At 36.4% G+C, this 24,382-nt stretch overlaps 1 protein-coding gene across 3 annotated transcripts in view; it reads left to right on the top strand.

Moving 5' to 3' along the window:
- Positions 1-24,382, top strand: part of LOC108715847 (tetratricopeptide repeat protein 28) — a 334,240-nt gene that overhangs the window by 161,332 nt on the left and 148,526 nt on the right. The gene's annotated exons all lie outside the window — the stretch shown is intronic.

Genomic DNA, 24,382 nt, shown 5'->3' with positions numbered 1-24,382 from the left:
TACTAAGGGCAGATTTATTAAAGGTCGCGTTGTATTTAACCTGAAAAATGTGAGTTTTTAATGGTATTTTTCAGTCAAAACTCAAATTTTCGGGGTTCAAAATAAAAAAAACTTGAATTTTTCAAGTTTTTGTAAAAAAAGAGGTCCCTTGAACCATTTGAAGACGTTAATAGCCTTCAGGATGAGTTTTTTCGGTGGGTTTCGCTCAAAAACTCAATCAATTCAAGCGTTTTGTGGTTTTTCCCACGGAAAAATTGATTACAGTTTTTGGGTTGTTCACGTCGAATTCACTGATTTGAGTTTTTTCCATTCAAAATAAAAAAAAAACCTCACAAGGCTCTAAAATTTGATCTTTGATAAATAACCTCCTAAAGGTCTACCTATTGCTAGAAGCCAATAGCACCCCATAATGTTTACAGTGCTACCATGCATCTTTACAAAGAGAAAAAGAGACAGGACAGAAATTGTATCACTTTTTGTTCCAATGCAGAACAATTAGGACCATAGGGTGTTGGCATGCGTAGCAGTTAACTCTCTCTTTCTTCTTTCTATAAGAATATCATCTTTTGCAGGATATGACATGCTAAATGGGGAATTGCCACAGTCCTGGCTACTATCAAATGTTTATTACTGTTTCTTACTCAAAAGAACTGGACACATCCTAGCAAATTCTAGAGCTAACGTTTGGCCTATCCCTCTTACTAGATATGTAAAATCTTTAATCCATTTTATGGAGAGAAAAAAAAAGGTATTCAGAGAGTAATGTTTTCCTTTTATTTGATTCTTTCATATCGAGCTGTTTCTGTTCTCTGTGGCTGACATTTTCTGTGCAGGCAAGTTGATTGCTTTATGCTCACAAAGGTCAGGCTTTATTTGAACAGATCTGAAATCCCCCCGTGTATCATGAAGATGACTTCACAGAACATTGATTACAGGCTACAAGTTTAATATGCCATAATTATATTGTAATAACTTTGGGCTGTGGATATGAAAGCTAATTAAAACATTTATTTTCTTAAAAAAAAAAAAAAAAAGGGAAATCCAACATTCTGTACATAGGTTGTTCTTTATTTTTTTTTAGCTTTAAGCTTTAAAGCTAAGCCTTAAAAAGCACCATCATGATATTTACACATTCGATTTGTTAAATCTTTAAAAATATTTCCTCTTCAAGATAGTACCTGCCCTCAGGGTAATTCAACTCACTTAAAAACTCGAATAACTTTCTTTAATATTTTATGAGATGATTTATGTAAGTATCAGGAATTCATAATATCGGAGCAGGTACTGCCACTCTCTAACTAGATATCTTCCTTGCTAGATAGATAAGTCATTCTGTTGACCTTTAGAAATCACTCATAAAGCTGGGTACAGACAGAGCTGCCCATTTGTCCATCAGTCACTGGCAAATTAGTAGCCACATAGGACAATACAGGTTAATTTCCTCTCCTTCAGCAATTACTCATATAAATCTAACGGATAAGCTGTCCATCTGGCATTCTAACATGATCATCAACTGGTTGGATTTACTAACGTGTTTGATTGGAATCTGTAGAAATCTGAGCAGCCTCTATTAGGAAATGTGTTTGGTCGGAGCAGAGCCAGTGAGTTTGGATGAAAATTGACCAGACTGGCTGATTTGCTCAGCAGTATTTTTCTTATTTATAGTTTTTGAATTATTTGCCGCCTTCTTGGAACTCTTTCCAGCTTTCAAATGGGATTCACTGACCCCAGCTTAAAAACAAATGGTCTGTAAGGCTACAAATTTATTGTAATTGCTACTTTTTACTACTCCTCTTTCTATACAGGCCCTCTCCTATTCAGAATCCAGTCTCTTATTCAAGTCAATGCTTGGTTGATGGGGTCATTTGGACCCTGGCAACCAGAATGTGGAAACTGGAGAGCTGCTTAATAAAAAGCTAATAACAAAAACTACAAATAATAAGAAAAAATAAAAACCAATTGCAAATTGTCTCAGAATATCACTCTCTACATCAGAGTTCCCCAACCTTTTATACCGGTGAGCGACATCAAAATGTAAAAAGAGTTGGGGAGCAACACAAGAATGAAAGAAGTTCCTTCGGGTGCAAATAAGGGCTGTGATTGGCCATTTGGTAGCCCCTATGTGGACTGGCAGCCTATAGGAGATTCAGTTTGGCAGTACATCTGGTTTTTATGCAATCAAAACTTGTCTCCAAGCCAGGAATTCAAAAATAAGCACCTGTTTTGCGGCCACTGGGAGCAACATCAAAGGGGCTGGTGCACAACTTCTCTACATTTTACTAAGGGGGTATTTATCAAACCCTGAATACAAAAATCACGAAAAATTCTGATTTTTTTTTTACCAAAAAAAAAAAACCAATTTTTTTTCAGAATTTATTATTCCATGAGGCTAAAAAAAGTCTGAATCCGAAAATCCGCCATCTCCAAGCTGTCGGTGTCCTGCAGAAGTCAATGGCAAAGGTCACATTTCAATATCATGGTCTGTGCTGAGTTTTGTCCAAAAATCCGATTTTTTTGCATTTTGGCATCGAAAGTGAGATTTTGGCTGGAAAATCTGACTTTTTGGCAGGGAAATTTGACTTTTTCGCGATTTTAGCGAGCTGGTCGAACTTTTTTTAATAGAAAGAATGAGATAAATTTGGACTTTGATAAATAACCCCCTTAGTTAGATGTAGAGCAGTTCATTTAAACGTGAACAGCCCCTTTAAAATGTTCAGTTACTAATATTTTCCCTGTAAACATCATTAGCCTGATTTGGCCAGGCATTTGGGTTGCTTGGCAACTTGACTAAATGATTGGATCTTGTCTTCATTCATTAACTAATTATTATACTATTGCCTACTGGGGAAACTGTTACAGGCTTCTGGCATTTTCATACGTTCCTTCTGGTGGAATGCATCTGTGAGACGTCTGTAGGATGCTCTTCTTTGTCTTTCACAGTAGGAGGTTTTCCGGCACCTTTTTACCCTACCTTACTGGTTTGATTATCTGCTGTAATGATTTTAGGCAAATTTATAATGTCACACTTAATGAATTCCTGTAATCAGAACTCTTTGCTGAAAGATTGCTGGCTTCATTTGCTGAAATTTATATAACGCACAGATTTTCCATTGCCCTTCCTCAGACTGGCTCCATGTAACCATGGAGAAAAATAATAAATTCTAATATTCTATGTCTCCTGGGTGTATTGACATCACACGAGCACTGATATATGTGCACTCTGCAAATTTAGACAGAGTATTAAAGTTGTTTTAATAGAGCTATACTGAAACATCCATTTTGCCATTCAGTAAGGCCTTTCGGATTGGAAAATTTACAAATGCCTCCATGCTATAAAGTCTGCATTAAGCACTGATAGTGGCTTCTTATTACGGATGAACCAAATCCACTATTTTGTAATGAGAGATTTTTATTGAGAGATTCAGCCATATACAGAATCCTAATTCGCAAATTAGGGGCGGGAAGGGAAAAAGATAATTTTTTTTACTTTCTTGTTTTGTGGCAAAAAGTCATGTTATTTTAATGATTCGGCCAGGCATGAGAATTCATCCGAATCCTGCTGAAAAAGGCAGAATCATGGCTGAATACCCAAACTGAATCCGGCATTCTGTGTATCCCTACTTCTTAGGTTTGCTCATCATGAAACTAAATCTATATATTTTACTGGATTCACCTAAAAATGCAAGGCAGCTAACTATTTTTGATACATTTCAAGGTGGTAGGATTGTCCATTGCATTTGGGTTTTAGCTAGATCTGTTTGTGTTTAAGAAAATGAAACAGTAGTATGTTGGCTGTGTGAATTGGCAAGGTTGATATATATCATTTATATATTTATCATTTATTTATTTATCATTTATATATTTGTCATTACTTCTTCCCTCACTATATTAGTAGTAGAACTACAGGTGGAGAAAATGTCAGAATGATTTTATTTTGTTCTGGGCATTCTTAGAGTATCTCAAGATCCTTGGAAAGAGACAGTCTGTTCCAGATCACCCATCACTAATACTTGGCTGGTTGGAGAAAGGTTAAGATTGATGCATCCTCCAGATTTTAAAGACAATGATAAGTGCCTTGCCATTTTCTTTCATTTGAAGGCATTATTTAATGAGATCTGAAACTAGATGCACCGCTATGAGATTATGTTGTCCATGCAAGATATCGGGCAAGAGTCAATGCAGTGAGAAAATCATGTCTTCTACAGGTATGGGACCTGTTATGCAGAATGCTCGAAACCTGAGGTTTTCCAGATAACGGATCTTTCAGTAATTTGCATCAAAACAGCTTAAAGCTGGCCATAGACGAACAGATATAATTGTACGAATCCTCGATTCATAGGATTTTCGGACCGTGTGGAGGTGTCTCGACATTTTTCGTGCCATGACGAACGGTGTATCGGACAATTTCTGTTGGCTGCCGATAATATCTCTTTCATGTATTGCCGATCTGATGATTTTCAGTGGGAGACTGTCACAAGCTTTTGACAGACATAACCTTTCGTACGATTGCTTTTTACTACTTTATTATTTAAACTGAGGGTTAGTGGCAGATCTGGAGATGGGGACGTCCGTTCGTTCGTCCGATATTGAAGGTAAACCTGCACGTCAATGGCCACCTTTAGTCTAGTAGAAAATCAATTAAACATTAAATAAACTCAATAGGCTGGTTTTGCTGCCAATAAGGATTAATTATATCTTCGTTTGGATCAAGTACAAGCTTGAGAAAAAGGAAATAATGTTTAAAAGATTTGGATTATTCGGATAAAACGTAGTCTATAGGAGACAGCCTTTCCGTAATCTGGATGATGAGTTTCTGGATTATGGATCCCATATCTGTATTTTAATTCCACATTTTCCCATTTCAATGGGGTTTCCATGTGATAGCGCACAAGATATATTTTCGCTCTTCTAATTGAATCTGATCTGTCAAATAAAAAGCTCAGTAAGTAAGCCTTCATACTGAAGCCTGATATAGTTAAACTAATTCTGTTTATTTTGCTTTAGAATACTCAACTACGACTTAAATTCATTTTGATTTATTATTTGCCCTTGTGTAGTAAAGAATAGTCTAGCCTACTCCTTCTGAATACTTAATACTAAATAGTACAGTTCAACACCTGGGCAACCAATTAAATGTTATTGACAATAAACAGATATTACATTTGCCTGAAAGCTAAAACTCGTAAATCCCCCTTTTGGATATAGTCTTCGGAAATTAGCTGTGTGCTTTCTAGTGACCTCATTTTAACCACAAGCCTTCCTAAATATATATAATTGTTGTCATTGGCGTGCTTAACGGACATTTTTACAATGCATGTGCTTTCTCCATGGCTGTAACCCTGCTGACTAATGTGAATTCCATTTCATTTGTTTTTAACTGTAAAGTAATGAGATAACCGTATAACGTGTCCAGTTATTGCCTCAAAGAAAAACGTTGTTAGTTCCTCTACCTAAGGATGAAGAATTTGCCAAATGACTGATGAGGTTGCCTCATTAATTTTAACATAGAAGTACAGGTATAAGATCTGCTATCTGGAAGCCCGTTATCCAGAAAGCTCTGAATTACGGAAAGGCGTCTCCCATAGACTCCATTATAATCAAATAATTAACATTTTTTAGAATGATTTCCTTTTTCTCTGTAGTAATGAAACAGTACCTTGTATTTGATCCCAACTATGATATAATAAATCCTTAAAGGAGAAGAAAAGATACCAAAGGAGTTTATTGTCAATAGATTAGCCACATAAGTACAAGCTAGAACACTATATTTATTCTGTAGAATGCTTTACGATACCCAAGTAAAAAGATCCAGAAGCTCTTTGTTTGTTTAGGATAGCAGCTGCCATGTTTTCTTGGTGTGACATCACTTCCTGCCTGAATCTCTCCCTGCTCCATATAGCTCTGGGCTCAGATTACAGCAGGGAGGGGAGAGAGGAGCAAACTGAGCATGACCAAGCCTGTGCCCAGGAGGTTTAAGATGAAAACAGGAAGTCTGATACAGAAGCCAATGTGAAAGAAATGCTGTGTTTCTTTTGACAGAGGACTCAGAGCAGCATTTCTTTGAGGAATTACTGGTGTATTTATATAGACATTTCTGATAAAGTTTACTTAATTGTAGCCTTTCCTTCTCCTTTAATGGATGCAAAACAATCCTATTGGGTTTAATCAATGTTTCAACGATTTTTAGTAGACTTAAGGTATGGAGATCCAAATTACAGAAAGATCCATTATCCCCAGGTCCCGAGCATTCTGGATAAAAGGTCCCATACCTGTATTTATAAAAGATACACTGGCCAAGTTCAGTGCATATATATAATTAGTAAATGTTATGTCAGTAAGTTGGTAAAATCTTAAATAAACACATTTGCCATGTTAATCAACTTTTCTATAGTGAAATTTTATTGACTCTCTTTTATAAAATTCTGCTCTTGTTTTTATTGTAATAAGCAATAAGGTGTTAATTGTTCATATATCTTAAAGGCAGGACTGCCAAATTTCCGAATTAAATACAGCTTAAAGGGGTGGTTCACCTTTAAAGGAAAACTATACCCCCAAACAATTTAGGTCTCTATAAAAATATATTGCATAAAACAGCTCATATGTTAAAACCTGTTTTATGCAAATAAACCATTTCATAATAATATACTTTTTAGTAGAATGTGCCATTGGGTAATCCTAAATACAAAAATACCATTTAAAAAATAAGGGCCGCCCCCTGGGATCCTAGGATTCACGGTGCACACAAACAAACCATACATGTTAGATCACATGAACCAATTAACAGACAGAGTTGTGTCTTTTGCTTCCACACTTCTGTTACAGTTAGAGTTGTAGTATTTCTGGTCAGGTGATCTCTGAGACAGCACAAAGACCATCACAAAATAGGGGCTCAAGGCAAGAGATGTAAAAGGGCAAGATTAACTTAAATATATAATTAAGTTTGGTATGGTTCTTTAAAATATCTCTTAATTTGATATAAACTGTTGCTTAAGTATTCATATTGGGGGTATAGGTTTCCAGTAACAGTAACATCAAAAAATTAAAGCATCTTAAAGTAATGAAAATATAATCTACGTCTACCCTTCACTGGTACAACTGGTGTATTTACTTTAGAACCTCTACTATAGTTTATAAAAACAAGCTGCTGTGTAGCAAGGGGGGCAGCCATTCAAAGCTGAAAAAGGAGAAAAGGCACAGGATACACAGTAGATAACAGATAAGCTCTGTAGTATACAATGGGGTTCTTCAGAAATGTTATCTACTGTGCATCCTGTGCTTGAATGGCTGCTCCCATGGTTACACGGCAGCTTGTTTATATAAAGTATAGTTGTGTTTCTGAAGTAATAACACCATTTATACAAGTGCAAGGCAACAGTACATTATATTGTTATTCCTTTAAAGCACTTACATTTTTTAGTGTTACTGTTCCTTTAACTTTCAGTATGTTGTAGCAGTCGTGCACATACTTTACAAATGTGGGGTTTACTTTTTGTGATGTTGTCCCTACATCCATAATATCAATGTAAGAATTTATGTTACTAAATTTAAAAAACAAATGTTTCTTATGTAACCTTAACAGAAAAAAAAGCTCAATAACTCAAAAACTCAAATAATAAAAAATGAAAACCAATTCAAAATTGTCTCAGAATATCCCTCTCTACATCATACTAAAAGCTGATGCAAAGGTGAACAACCCCTTCAATGCAAATATAAAGAAGCGATACACAAAGAAGCACAAAAATGCATATTTATACATTGCTTTGCTTTGGATTAACAATATTATTGTTGCCATGAACATTTAGCCGCCCAGCGGGTCAATAAGGCCTGTACTGCACGTGTACTTATTCATTTGTCTATGTACGTTCATACACACAAAGTTGTAAAACATATGCACAATATATTGCTACACAAAGAAAGCTGTACAAATGCTATCACAGAATAGCAGAACACGTTCCTTGGCTGCCAGTGGTTTTTATTGAAGAATGGTTTTTGACGAGCTCTGCTTTTATTGTTAGGAAGCTAGAATAGCCTACAGTACCTTAGGTTTTTGTGTGCGTTGATTCCCTGAATTACAGCTGTCCTCTGACATGTAACCACATATGCATTTTATTGCATCAAGGTGGCATTCTTTTAGAATGGTCCCAGCTTATATTAAATTACATTTAAATGGTAAAAAAAATCCATTGTTGTACAGTCCTATAATTGTAATTGGATTTATGGTGTCCAGGAATATATGCTTTTATTATTTTAAAGGGGAAATATCGTGAAGACAAAAATTGAGTATAAGCTTCATCCTACTGAAATAAGAAATTTTCTAAATACAATCAATTAAATATTCTACACCATTTCTGAAATAATCACATTTATGTTCTCTATCCTTCTCTTAGCATCTGTCTCTCTTAATTCTTTCTTCATGGAGGAGTTGGGAGTCTGATTTGGAATAACGGTTAAATCCAATATGTATTTCAGGAGGCTCATTTTGCTTAGGAGATGTTTTAGAGCTCACTCTATTAAAACAACGAGACATTGTGTCGCTGTACGTGCAGAATTTGTGCTAACAGGGTAGGGCCTGTTAGCCGGTACATAATTTTTAATCGATTGTATTCAAAGCTTCTTATTTCATTTTCGGGATAGTTCCCCTTTAAGTGAATTATCCGGAAACCTGTTATCCAGAAGACTGCAAATTACAGGAAGTCCGTCTACCATAGACTCCATTTTAATCACATTTTTTACAATTTCCTTTTTCTCTGCAATAATAAAACAGCACCTTTGTATTGATCCCAAATAAGATATAATTAATCTGTACTGGGAGCAAAACAATCCTATTGGGTTTAACTAATGTTTACATGTTTTTTTAGGAGGCTGAAGGTATGGAGATCCAAATTACAGAAAGACCCCTAGTGCAGAAAACCCCAGGTCCTTTACATTTTAGATAACCCATGCCTGTATAATTCATCATATTATGTAAAATAAATCTAAATGAACCATATCTATTTGTTCATTTCTTTCCTAATTAAAAAAGTCATATTTTAGCATTGGAAGCAGTATTACTTCTTACAGAAAAACAGATTTCTTTGTTCAGATGTCATAATCATGTGTCTGTTGCTATAACAGAATGACAGCTAGTATCATTTGAAGGTAATGCTCTTCTCTTGAAATCATGTAATCAACCAAAAATGGAAGATTGAAAATTTCAAGATGCCTGCTAATAAAGCTGAGCATTAAATCTAGCCATCCTTAATAGTCGACTGTTCGCCTATGCCCTTGGGGGTTGGGGTGGTAGAGCAGCTTCATTTTATTTCACTGATGAATGTAAGCTTCTTGAACCGTGGATGATTTGACTTTTAATTCTAACTGAAATAATTAACTTATGTGAATATGTAATCTGTTTATTTTCCAAACATATATTTGTATACAATATTTAATTCTCTTACAATATGCTTAAGGTGACTTTTGAGATAAGGGGCGCTAGTCATCCTCGCAAAAAAATTTTAATTTAACCCTAGCAAACAGTTTTAATGTTGACATGAGAAGAGGCACATAGAGGCATTTGCTATTTTATTCAAGCAGCTGGTCAGTTGTGTTAACACTAAAACAAACCTTAGCTTATAGTCAGGCTTTATAATGTTCTTACTCTTTATACACTAAACACAAAGTGCTCTATTTAGTTGTAGAGGGGTTTAATCTTCTCAACCAGCAAAATGAACTCATACTAATTGAAAATGTTCTTTTGTTTCCATTTATTTCTCCGTCAATAGCTCGGTATTGATCTGTCCTCCATATATTCAGGCAGTGTGCAATTTATTTGGCTCAGTCCTTGGTACACGTTTGGCTCCATTGTAGTGTAATAATAATATGGATTTGATTTCTATTTCTTGCAAGAACCTTGCACTCTTCACATCAATCTGTCTGTCTCTATCTGCCTATCATATATGGTATCAATATACTCCTTATATTGAACCAAAGAGTACATCAACCAATTGCACTGGGATATCCCTTTTTTATTTTAGGATAGGTATAAAAAGATTATTTTTATATTGTTTAACTGCTAAGACAGTCCATTTGTTGATAGATGCAAACTGAATGTTACATTTTAGTTACATTAAAGTCTTCAGGCCTGTTGCATTCTATCAAGGCACAAGCTATAACCTGTAGGGGATGTACCCCCTCAACACCTGACACACAGACACAATGCTCATAGCTTGTAGTCAACTAGTTAGCAAACACTGAAACCAACCAGCTACTCCCACCCTGAACATTACTCTTCTCTGCTCCGCATATGTAATGGGATACTACCATTAGTTGTTAAAGCGCCATCTTTTCTCACGCAAATTCAATAACTCTATCATAATGGCAATGAAATAAATCATAATCAAGGGAAATAACAAAAGGAACCTAAACAATAAAAACTTAAGGTGTATTTCTAGGATGTTATAATGCCAGGAGTGTCCAGAACAACTGCCTTGCCCCTATATTAGATTCTACAAGAATGGAATTTCATTAGTAACAAAGAATGGAATATCAGTCACAAAAATTATAAATCATTAGTCAGATGTCACAGGATCACTTTGAATAGCAATCAAAACAATGGCTAACCCCCCACCCACCCACACACACACCAGGTACACACACACACACACTATAATAAGTTTGTCACCCAGTAGACAGCGTGCTATGTTGGTTGATGCACTTAACTCATAGAAGTGCATTTTCATGCATTATAAGTGTTGCTCCATTGTCTTGTTCTCTTGATGGCCTTTCCTTGATGACCTTGTCTGCTCATGCCAGAGATTGATATTTGCAGTAAGATTATTCAGAGTTCTGCTGGTCGTTCCTATTGGAACAGTGTTCCAGTGGATGTCCCTTTGTTAAATATTCATATTAATCCATCCCAGCTGACAAAGCCTTTTCCTTACATTTGCATGTTAATGCTACCTTAGTTCAGAATAAGCAAGATGAACAGCATTGACCACCATAGTTTTCAGCCAAACATACAGAGCATACCCCACATTTTTACACTAAAGGCTGAAATCTTCAGCATCCATGCACAGTTAAAATAACAATTCACAGGGCATAATACCAATATGGAGCATCCTTACCAAAATCAGCAGTGTCGGCACTTCATGAAACTTAATATAGCTTCAAAGCTTTATCAGCAGATTTATGCATAGTGGCCTCCTAAAGATGCAGATCTAAATTAGGATCTTTTAATAGCTTACGCTCACAAAACGTGCTTAGAGGTATTATTGTTACATTCAATTATAAAGCGCCCACCTATACAACAACACTGTACATCATTAATGTATAGACAAACCAATGCAGTATAGTATAAGGGCTTATCTGCAAGGGCTTGTAGTGTACATGGGTTAGGGGTGAGGATGTAATGTATTGGAATTTCATGGTTCTTGTGTATTATTAAGAGATAAAATGCTTTGGGCAATACCTGGAGATAAAATTTATGATGTAAGGTGGCCTTGTTACATAGAGATTTTTAGGTTATGGTGAGGCGTTACAACTAGACAATAGACAATGAAAAGGCCACCTTGTACAGGTATAGGATCTGTTATCCAGAAACCCGGTATCCAGGAAGCTCCAAATTACGGGAAGGCCATCTCCCACAGACTCCATTATAATCAAATAATTCAAATTTTTAAAAACAATTTCCTTTTTATCTGTAATAATAAAAGAGTACCTTGTACTTGATTCAAAGTAAGATATCATTAATCCATATTGAAAGTAAAGATAGCCTATTGGATTTATTTAATGTTTCAATGATTTTCTAGTAAACTTAAGGTAAAGATCCAAGATCCATTATCCGGAAACCCCCAGGTCCCGAGCATTCTGGATAATAGGTCCCATATCTGTATGTCTTTTTGTTCTTTGCTTTACATCAAGGCAGAAATGCCCAGCACAAATTAAAAAATCCTAATGGCCAAGCTACTAGCCACTGGAAAAAAAATAACTTAGTGCAAAACAATAGTTAATAATTATCTGCATAATTACATTTTGCAAGATTTAAATATCCAGTGGGGGAAATATAATCCCAAACGGTTCTGCTTTCGCAAATATCTAAATGACGAAATGCTATTAAACTGAAAATATAGCCTTTGGGATAATGATCCCTAGGAATACAGTTAATTGCTTTTTTTCCCAGTATATAAGCTCCTCAATATATAAATAAAGAATCTTCGTAAAGATCAAACTTTGTCCAGACGAAAAACCGGTGTTAAATCATTATGGCCACTTTAGCCAATTACGTTTGCTTTGACCCGTGCCAGCACTGCGTGAACTGAAGTAAGGGAATCTGACACTGAACCTATTGACTCACATTGTAATTAATCCTTGAAAGCTAAAAAATGTAAAAAGATTCCTTCTGCCATGAATCAGATTTGTTATTGTCTCATATGTATATCTTTTTTTTCTCTCTCTCTCTTTGCAATACTGAAAGAAATGATCAATTTATTGTTGTACGCATGAAAATCCTGCACAATAGCTCATATCCTGCCCATGTCACCATCAATGAGCGCCTAATTTCAGAAATAAATGAAAGCTGGATAACTGTTAATGGCTGAAGGGCTTTATCGATGAGCCTTGAAATCTCTCATTGACTTTAAGCTGGAAGAACGATCTGTAGAATGCATCTCCAGAAATGCCACTGAATCCCCACGGTTTCCCTCACATAATAGCAGAGTAGCTTTGGAAACATTAAGGGGCAGATTCATCAAAATGTGAGTTTAGAGCTCATCACAAAAAAAATTCACTCGCTTTCTATTATGGATGCACCGAATCCAGGATTCAGTTCGGGATTTGCCCAGGAATCAACCTTTTTTAGCAGGATTTGGATTCGCCCACGTACCTGGCCAAACTGAATCATTATAATCACAGGAATTTTTATCACACAAACAAGGAAGTATATATTTATTTAACCTCTGAGTGCACGGCTCTCTCTGGCCCTTCTTTGTCCTACTTTGCATATGCAAATTCGGGTTTGGATTTGGTTTGGTATTCGGCTGAATCCCAAAATAGTGGATTTAGTGCACGCCTACTTTCTATTCATTCCTATGGGATTTTTAGAATTTTATTTATCAAGCTCTAAGTTTCACCCCAATTCACCAAATACAATTCTAAAAATTCTGTAGGCATGAACAGAAAGTCAGTGAATTTCTTCTGTGGTGAGCTGTAAACTAACATTTTGAAACCTGACCCTAAAGCTAATGGAAAAAATGGATTCTACAGATGCAATTTGCTAACAATCATCAATGCTTCATGTTTTGTTGCTATTTACCCTATTTTTCCTCATAGTTTGATGCTATTCCATGGCAAGCATTGTGCAGAGGGAGTCCAATCCAATTATATACATCCACGGAGCACCAGTCAGATTAAAACTTCCTTTTATTGAAAAATATTAAAAGTCATAAGGCACACCATAGTTAACACGCTTGCCGCGTTTCGTGGTCACAGCCACTTTCTCAAAAGCCATTATTAGTACATCCACGTGACTTTTTAAAATAGACAAAGCCACATCCCATTAAAAACATTAACCCTTCAGCAGTTAGGGATCAACGCTGCGACACCATGAGACAATTCTATCTCTTGCCTTATTTTTGTCGCATGCGTTTTGTGGCAGCGTGTCGGATCGCGACAAAATCGCTCGTGGAGTCCTATCCTTAGTTGTGGGTATCACGTCCCACATACCGAAGTTAATCCGATATAAACAACTTCAACCAAATTTTTACATAGTATCAGAAAAAAAATTGATGTTTCAGAAGTCCTAGAATGTAACCTTTCACGGAGGAGGCAAACAGGGGAGGAAACCGGACATTGTAAAAAGTACATATTCATAATCATTCAGCAAGAGTTCATAGATTTTTATTTTAAATAATTTAAATTATTTTAAATTATAAATTGTTTTGTTGCTATTTACCCTATTTTTCCATAGTTTGATGCTATTCCATGGCATGCATTGTGCAGAGGGAGGAAAGAATCCTTGAAACCAATTCAGAAACCTCCTGTAACTGATAAATAATCGCCTTTCTCTCTGCCAAACCATGTACCACCTCTGGCCTTGTGGGACAGGAGAATTCCCTTTTATGTGGGCACTTGAGGTCGCAGGTTTTGAATTAGGCCTTCTAGTAATTGAATGCTGCACAGTCCAATAAAAGAAGTAGATAAGAAGCCACCTGGGAATATAGCAACTTTATAGTGTTTATAATTATGTATACTTCCTTTTGTACAATTAAGGGACAATTGATCCACTTTAATTAATTATTGATCTGTGCTGTATTGTAGTATGAGGTGATATAGTATTTCCTCTAGGAAATATATGTAGCTATGTAATATATATCTAGCTATCTATCAATATATATATATGTATGTGTGTGTAATATTTAATGCTTGTGAATGTTCCCAAGCATCACAGCTGCTGCCAGGGACAGTTAATACAGCACGATGTGTGTACATTTTTATGTCTATTCTATTCCCAGACCATGTGCACAGCTGTCAGTGATGAAAGAAATGAGCTAGCCCACTGCATGTGCTTAGTCGCTGTTAATTTCACTTATTTGGCTGCTAAAATTGAGTCTGCAAATTACGTTACATAAAACGAACTTGCACAAGTGGTTAATTTGCTGACATCTTCCCTTAGTATGTTCAACAGAGCTTCATTGTGATCTTCATCTGCCCTGTGTATTTGGTTTTACAATCCTCTGATCATTTTAATCAATAGTGATACTATTTTCATATTGTAGCGGCTTTAATGTCTTGCTAGAAAATGCACAAGAAATGGAAATTGAAAAGAAAAAAATTACATATTTGGAAACTAATATTCAATATACAAAGAGATGTATACAGGCTAGGAGTGAAATCTGTTTTTAACTTGTTGTTTCTATGTTAAAATCAGTTTTAACCAGTGTCTCTCAAAAGCAAACAAAAAACCCACAGGGAAACTTAACATCCAGCAGCACAGAGTTTGGCTCACAAATCACACGCTGCAGATTTTAGTGTTGTCTAGTGATGGGCGAATAAATTCGCAGGCGTGGATTTGCGGTGAATGTCCGTGTTTCGCTGCTCGCGAATGTTTCCGCAAAACTGCCGAAAATTTGCAGCGAAAAAAATAATAAATTGGCCCACGTCAAAATTGTCTGACGCATAAAAATTGTTGTGCGTCAAAATTATTCGGACACCCATGGACTTCAATGCATTTGGACAAAATAGTTGCACTTATAAAAATTGTAGCTTGTGTCAAAATTGTCGTGCCTCAAAATTATTGTACCACCCTTTGACTGCAATGTTTCGTTAATTTTTCTCAAATTTTTTCACTGTTTCCCGAATTTTTCAGTGAAGCGAAACTGAACAGATTTGCCCCTCACTACTGTTGTCATTTCTGCTTTTCTTACTGATGATCCCTCTGTGGCTGGTGCCATATAAACAACATTAAACATGAAGAGCAAATTGATTAGTAACATTCATCAAAAATGGTTCCTCCCATACTTGCTGCATGTAGATTTATATTTAATGCACTTTGCCTTACAGATGCTTCTTATGTGTACCTACAGTATATCTCAGTTTCCAGTAAACTGTCATATTTATAGTCCACAGAAAGCCTTCTTACAACATACCTTAACCAAAACTATAAAAGAAAAACCCTAAATAAGTGTATAGATGGCAGGTTACATAGTTAAATTGGGTTGAAAAAAAGACAAAGTCCATCAAGTTCAACCCCTCCAAATGAAAACCCAGCATCCATACACACACCCCTCCCTACTTTTAATTAAATTCTATATACCCATACCTATACTAACTATAGAGCTTAGTATCACAATAGCCTTTGATATTATGTCTGTCCAAAATATCATCCAAGCCATTCTTAAAGGCATTAACTGAATCAGCCATCACAACATCACCCGGCAGTGCATTCCACAACCTCACTGTCCTGACTGTGAAGAACCACCTACGTTGCTTCAAATGAAAGTTCTTTTCTTCTAGTCTGAAGGGGTGGCCTCTGGTACGGTGATCCTCTTTATGGGTAAAAAGGTCCCCTGCTATTTGTCTATAATGTCCTCTAATGTACTTGTAAAGTGTAATCATGTCCCCTCGCAAGCGCCTTTTTTCCAGAGAAAACAACCCCAACCTTGACAGTCTACCCTCATAATTTAAGTCTTCCATCCCTCTAACCAGTTTAGTTGCACGTCTCTACACTCTCTCCAGCTCATTTATATCCCTCTTAAGGACTGGAGTCCAAAACTGAACTGCATACTCCAGATGAGGCCTCACCAGGGACCTATAAAGAGGCATAATTATGTTTTCATCTCTTGAGTTAAATGCCGTTTTTTATGCAAGACAGAACTTTATTTGCTTTAGTAGCCACAGAATGACACTGCCCAGAATTAGACAACTTGTAATCTACAAAAAACCCTAGATCCTTCTCATTTAAGGAAACTCCCAACACACTGCCATTTAGTGTATAATTTGCATTTATATTATTTTTGCCAAAGTGCATAACCTTGCATTTATTAACATTGAATCTCATTTTCCAGTTTGCTGCCCAGTTTTCCAGTTTAGACAGATCACTTTGCAAAGTGGCAGCATCCTGCATGGAACCTATAGTTCTGCACAATTTAGTATCATCTGCAAAAATAGAAACAGTACTTTCAATGCCCACCTCCAGGTCATTAATAAACAAGTTGAAAAGCAAGGGACCTAATACAGAGCCCTGTGGTACTCCACTAACAACACTGGTCCAATTAGAAAATGTTCCATTTACCACCACTCTTTGTAGTCTATCTTTTAGCCAGTTCTCTATCCAGGTACAAATACTATGTTCCAGGTGTTATTAGATGCTGTACCATATATCGGCATCACAGTAAGTTTTATAATGGATTCATGGGATAGTAAGACATCAGCGTAGTGCAATGTATTCCATATAAAGCTCACAGAATGTTGTGGAACAGCTGTCAGAAACCTCAGCTATGAGTTCTTGGCACAGAGCTTGTACAAATTCCCGCTTTTTACCAACAGTCTTGCTATATGTCACAAATAGAAAGTTTGGAAGGAATTTGCGGCATTACAACTTAACAGGCAAAAATCCTTACAGATACAGATAAAAATAGACCCATGTTAAGTGAATGAATATGTTAGTTTTCTTTTTCTCGTGCCCCTGGTGGTCGAGCATTTGAATCCAAACTGACGTGGCATTTGGATTCTTGCATTGAAGACACCACACAAATGCTTTTCAGTCTCCTGGGTTATCTTTCATATCTGTGGACATAGAAACAGCAGGAGAAAGACTGGAGGCAGGGAAAGATTTTATATTGTAAGGCTGCACTTCTGCAAAGCAATCACAACAGGCAAAGGGTCAGTGTGTTGCAGTTGATGTTTGATATTGATTTTGTAGTTAGAGAAGGAAGTTCACTAAAATTGTTCAGAGCTGGGCAGATTGGACTGGGCATTTTTATTTGTCCATAAAAGCAGCAGCTGTAGAAATCTTTTAATAGCCCTCCCCAGTGTAATAAATGTTACTGCTTTACTTTTAATTTGATAGCAGTCTCATGTGCAGCACTTGCATTATCACAGTCCTCTTTCCATGTCTGCAGCATGGCATTGTTGGCAAAATGAGTGAATTTGCAGAGGATTTCTCTGGACAGAGACACAAGCGAATTGAAATAATGTATCTGTATTCCTTCATGTGGCTCAGAAAAAAGTGTAGCATCTAGACCGTAAAGTGTGGAAGCATCAGGGAGAGGCATTGGGGCATCTAGTAATGTATATGGAACATGTAACAAATGAAAGCACCCAGACTGGATTAAACATGATATAGTTTACTATTATAAAGCCCTGAGGTAGTCACGATCATAACAAAATGCACTTTCATCTTTAGATAAGCTTAACGTGGTATGGGATCCATTATCCGGAAACCTGTTATCCAGAAAGCTAATTTTTAAAAATATTTTATACTCTGTAATAATAATACAGTACATGGTACTTGATCCCACCTATGATATAATTAATCAATATAAACAATCCTGTTGGGTTTAATTCATGTTTAAATTATTCTTTATTACAGGTATGGGACCTGTTATCCAGAATGATCGGGACCTGGGGTTTTTTCAGATAACGGATTTTTCTGTAATTTGGATCTTCATACCTTAAGTATTGAGCTTTTTTTTTTACTATAAAATACTGTTAGTGGAAAAAAACACCCTCGAATTTTTCGAGATTTATTATAGCCTGAGGGTGGAAAAAGTCAGAATCTGAAAATCAGGCATCTCAGACCTGCAGAGGTTGTATATAAGTAAATGGGAGAGGTCCCTGTCTTATTTGGAACTTTCTGTGGTCTGTGCTGAAATCCGACTCCGAAATCTCTGACTTTTTGGGCAAAAATTCGAAAAATTCAGGGTTTTCGGAAAAAAGCCCAAAGTGATTCGGGAAAAATTCTGAAAAAAACTTACAATTTGGATTTTCGCTTAATTTCATCAGGTTTGTCACCAGTCCAATTAGATCCTGATTTTTTATTGATAAATAAGGCCTGAAATAAACCCAATAGGCTGGTTTTGCTTCCATAAGGAATAATTATATCTTAGTTTGGATCTAGTACAAGGTACTGTTTTGTTATTACAGAGAAAAAGGAAATAATTTTTACAGATTTGGATCATTTTAAAATGGAGTCTATGGGAGACACCATTTCCGTAATTCGGAGCTTTCTGTATAGCGGGTTTTCAGATAACGCATCCCATACCTGTACTTGTAAGTTACGGAGATCCAAATTATGGAGAGAGACCTTATCCGGAAAACCCCATGCATTCTGGATCCCATACCTGTACAATTGTTTAGTACATGTACTTTTTTTGTTTTTTTACACTATGTGCCTCTCTTCTGTTTTTCACTTTTAGATCATCACAGTCTGACCAACTATTAGAGAAGGCAGAGCCCAGCACAGACATCATATTTATATAGGAATTCTGCTTTGTTATATTTTAGGGTGTAGCCAGTTGCTCTGTTCGGGGCACTTTAGCAATTCTGTATCCCCCCCCCCAATCAAATAGGAAGAAGAGCTTACATATTTAGACCCTGAATTGCTGCAGTAAATATATATTTGTAGATCTGTATTCATCAAATAACTTGATATGCTGTATTTTCAAATGTAGATATTTTTTGTTCTATATTCCTAATGAGTATTTCAGCAGCTAGTGCCTTATAAAATCATTGTATTAATGTTGAAATGACATATTTTCCTTATCCCGCAATTGTGTAAATGGAATCAGGCATTTTATATTCCCTAGGGGGAATCTCCAGAGCAAAATCTATGATTAAACCAAGAGGATGTCGCCTAAAAGAGAGAAACATAAAATAATGCTTTCTTAATTTTCATGTTCCGTTACTACTGTGTCAGACATGACAATGTTTGCTGCTCTTGGGATTAGTTTGACAAGTATAAAATATACCTTTCAGATTGCACACAGAGAATAATTTGCAGAAATCAAAAATAAATACAAACTGGCTGATCCTGTCGTATTTGTGAGATGATGCATTTAACATGAGGTTTATTTGATGTATTATTATTTGAGTTAATATTTGTACCAGTGTTAGAAAACTGGATATTTATTACATGTAAATTATTCATATTATGTGATATTGGCTGTATCCAAGTGACGGTTTTCCACAACTTTAGTGTAGTTCCTTTGTTTATCTATTTCTGTTCTTTGTGTCTGATTTAAAACAATGTAACTGGAGTCAGGTATCCGCTAGGTCTTTAAAGGGATACTGTCATGGGAAAAAACATTTTTTTCAAAATGAATCAGTTAATAGTGCTGCTCCAGCAGAATTCTGCACTGAAATCCGTTTCTCAAAAGAGCAAACAGATTTTTTTATATTCAATTTTGAAATCTGACACGGGGCTAGACATTTTGTCAATTTCCCAGCTGCCCCTGGTCATGTGACTTGTGCCTGCACTTCAGGAGAGAAATGCTTACTGGCAGGCTGCTGTTTTTTCTTCTCAATGTAACTGAATGTGTCTCAGTGGGACATGGGTTTTTACTATTGAGTGTTGTTCTTAGATCTACCAGGCAGCTGTTATCTTGTGTTAGGGAGCTGTTATCTGGCTACCTTCCCATTGTTCTTTTGTTTGGCTGCTGGGGGGAAAAGGGAGGGGGGTGATATCACTCCAACTTGCAGTACAGCAGTAAAGAGTGATTGAAGTTTATCAGAGCACAAGTCACATGACTTGGGTAGCTGGGAAATTGACAATATGTCTAGCCCCATGTCAGATTTCAAAATTGAATATAAAAAAATCTGTTTACTCTTTTGAGAAATGGATTTCAGTGCAGAATTCTGCCGGAGCAGCACTATTAACTGATTCATTTTGAAAAAAAATTTTTTTCCCATGACAGTATCCCTTTAAGGGCAGAGACACACGCAAAGATTCGGACAGATTTAGTTGCCCGGCGACAAATTCTTTGGGCTACTAATCTCCCTGAAAAGCCTTCCCACTGGCTAGAATTGAAGTCGCCAGCGGGATGGCACTCGGAGCGTTTCGTTTTCTGAAGTCGCTCGAAGTTTCCTCGTGAAGCAACTTCGAGTGACTTCGGAAAATGATTATTACTGAGAAAAAGCAAATCATTTTTAAAAATTTTGATTATTTGGGTAAAAATTTGTCTATCGGAGGCAGGTTTGCAGATAAGGGATCCTATACCTGTACTACTTTCAATTGAAATATGTTTGCATATAACTTTCAGGCTATGGCCAGGTGTGACTGATTCTTGGACTGCAAAATTCAAATGATTTCTCAGTAGAGGAATTGCTAGGGTAAATTTTGGCCCACTCACTGAAACTGACTTTGAGAAATGGCTCACCTAATTAGAGCTGAGTCTCAGGCTTACCCACCCCTAGTCTGGCACGAGGTGAACCCCCAGGTGGAGTTCACTTGTATAGTAGGGAGAACTCCTTAAAGAAGTTGTTCACCTTCAAACAACTAGATGTTTTCCGATAGATCACCAGAAATAACAAGTTTTTCCAATTACTTTCTTTTTCTTTGTGTCACCGTTTTTCTAATATTGAAGTGTAAATTATCTTTTTTCACCTTCTAACGCAGCTCTGGGAGGGGGGGGGTCGTCGACCCTGTAAACTGTTCTAAATTGATACATTTAGTTGATACATTTCTCATCTTTGTCCCTGCTGAGCAGAATCTCTGGGTTTTATTTAAGGCAGCTGTTGGAATTGATACAATAGTTGCTAATACTCCAGAGATGCTGCTGAGAAATGTAACAGTTTAGAGTCTGCACCTGAATTACTGAGCTGCCAGACTCAAACACCAGAGACAGGAACATTCAACTTTAATCTTAGATTTTGGAAAAACAGTAAAAAATAAATAATGGAAAGTAATTGAAAAAAAGTCTTTATTTCTGGGGGAACAATCTGAAAACAACTGAACTGAAAAAAGTGTTTAGAAGGCGAACAACCCCTTTAATCAAATATAGCTCACGCACTGGACAAATTCCATGTCAAAGCATGAAAGGAAAGTGTCTTGTGTTTCATTCATAGTCATAGGCTCTTGTCTTGTCTCAATGCTATACTAAGTCCAGTGGGCAATCCATATTCTACTGAAGGTAATATAAATAATAATACACCCCTCTATAGTACAAGATATGGCTATTGGATTCATTGGAAGTCACCAGGGGAGATTCATGATCATATAAAGTTCACTTTTGATATCCGCATATTTTACTAAAGGCAAATATTATTCTTAAAATACACACATTTTAAAGGAGAAGGAAAGCCACGGAGGCATTTTATTGCCAATAGATTAGCTGCAATAGTGCAAGCTAGAATGCTATATTTTTTCTGTAGAATATTTTACCATACCTGAGTAAACGGCTCTAGAAACTCTGTTTGTTTAGTATAGGAGCTGCAGTATTAATGTGGTGTGACATCACTTCCTGCCTGAGTCTCTCCCTGCTCTGGGCTCAGATTACAGAAGAAAAGGGAGGGGTGGGGGGAGAGGAGCAAACTGAGCATGCTCTTGCCCAGGGCAATGAGGTTTAAGCTGAAGGCAGGAAGTCTGATACAGAAGCCCATGTGTACACAATAGAAGGAAAGAAATGCAGTGTTTCTTTTGACAGGGGACTCAGATCAAGATTACTTTGGGGGTTAACTGGTATATTTAGATGGACCTTTCTGATAAGGCTTACTTAGTTTTAACCTTTCCTTCTCCTTTAAGTGAATCAAGTGACCCAGGTGACCCATCACTGAGCCCAAGATTAAAGTTAAAGTGTATGGAATGTCACATTTTTATTTATCATATTTATCACAAAATCCTAGGTACTAGATGGCCACTACAAGGCTGTTGCTTTTATGGCATATAAACACAGGATAAAGCATGTGTGTACTTTAGTCCCAGGATAAAGTTCATCTTTTAAAAGACAAAGGACTGTAAGGGTAGTGAAACACCAGGGGATTAATCACTAGCGATAAATCGCTGCTTCTATGGGCAACTGATCTCCTGCACTCTCCAGTACAAAGCTTTCCCATAGGCAATAATGTGATGGTGATAAAACACGTGTTGCTCCAGTCTCCCAAAATCCCTACAAGAGGAAACTTCAAGCAATTTTGGGAGACTGTGTTTTACCACCAGCGATTCATACTATTGCCTATGAGAAAACTTTTTACTGGAGAGTGCAGGAGATTAGTTGCCCAGAGAAGCAGTGATTTATCGCTAGCGATTAATCTCCTGTTGTGTCACTGCCCTAAGGCTGAGTTAAGAACCCCTCAAGAAGGTAGCAGTTTATAAAGTTTATAGTGCAAGTATGGGATCTCCCGTAGACTCAAATGTAATCAAATATTTCAAGTTTTTAAAATTACATTTTTCTCTGTAATAATAAAACTGTATCTTGTACTTGACCCTAACTAAGATATAATACATTTTTATGAGTAGTATTAGTATTTTTTACAATACTATTGGGTTTATATTATGTTTAAATTATTTTTTAGTTGATTAAAATTATGGAGTTCCAAATTACGGAACAATCCCTTATCTGGAAAATCCCAGGAGCCTTGCATTCTGGATAACAGGTTGTGTACTTTTTATAAAAGATGCAGGATAGGTATTTTCAATCATTCTCTTATGCCATGGCCAATAAGACATAATAATACATTTCTTTATTATATGTACTGTATGTATCATTAGCAGAAGATATTAAATAATTACCCATTTTCTGAAAGTCTGGTATATCACACACACATTTTTAATATTACTTTGGATGCCAAGTTGGCTGAGCATCACATTTTTAAAAATGCAGCAAGTTTCATTGTTTTTTTTTTTTATTTTATATTTCCTTTAGTGGTTTTTAGAAGGTTCCCTACAATTACTGGTTTTTTTTTTTGCTTAAGCTGCAAAATTGAAGCCACGCAATATCCGCATTTACTTACACGTTTGAAAAATATTTATAAAAGTGCTTATTCACTGGTTTTGCATCAGCAAGTTCTGTTCTAAAAATGTGTCCTTTTGCCATTTATTAGCTATTAATTCATACTCTGTTATGTAGGAATTCCTGAGGAATATAAAATGAATAGTTCCTATGGTTAACAGGACTGGATAATTGCAGTGTGCACATTAAAATGTTTTTGTAGGTGGCATTTTAGCTCACTAGCTTATTATAATTGGTTAAGGCCTCCCATACATTTTTCCATGCTGAATATGGCATAATGACAGGCCGACAGTATTAGGATATTTAATTGTTATGAATGGCAGTGTAGTCAGTACATAGATGTGTTTCAAGTGCCTGAATTTTAAAGGAAAACATCTTGTGTTTTAGTTGCTAATTGGCCAAGGAAATGGCACAGTAGTTCAGGAAATTCATAATGATGAGCATCCTTTCTTGAAGTTCTAAAATACAGCAAATATGACAGACGTGCAACCTTTTATTCATAATGAGCAACAGAGTAGACCATAAGTGATGCCAATTACTGTCGTTTTTAAAATGGAGCTTTGAATAGCCCAACATGCTGAAAGTGCATGTGAAAAATTGGCTTGTTGCAGTGGTCCAATGCTGGTTATGCCATTCAGTCTTAAAGTGGCAGATTTAGATACTGACACTGGAAATTAAATTCTATTTTACTTCTTTCAAAAAGAATTTCTTTGCATGCTGTTTATTACTTTTCCTTCTAAGTATTTGTCCAATGCATTTACATTACCTAGCTGATCCCCCATGTTCCTCTACGAGGGACCTGCCATATTTCTGCAGCAGTATTCCATTCACATTAGCCACTCTGACAAGTTGAGCAGGGACAGTCAGGTTGACAAAACAGTCAGGTTTAGGAACTTCAAGTAAGAATTACAAAATTATAAAAGCAGACCAATCGGAAAAAAACATCAACATGACCTATAGGTAAC

This window comes from Xenopus laevis, chromosome 1L (assembly GCF_017654675.1).
Source record: "Xenopus laevis strain J_2021 chromosome 1L, Xenopus_laevis_v10.1, whole genome shotgun sequence".
Taxonomy (NCBI): Eukaryota; Metazoa; Chordata; class Amphibia; order Anura; family Pipidae; genus Xenopus; species Xenopus laevis.
This window is presented reverse-complemented; position numbering and strand designations above follow the sequence as displayed.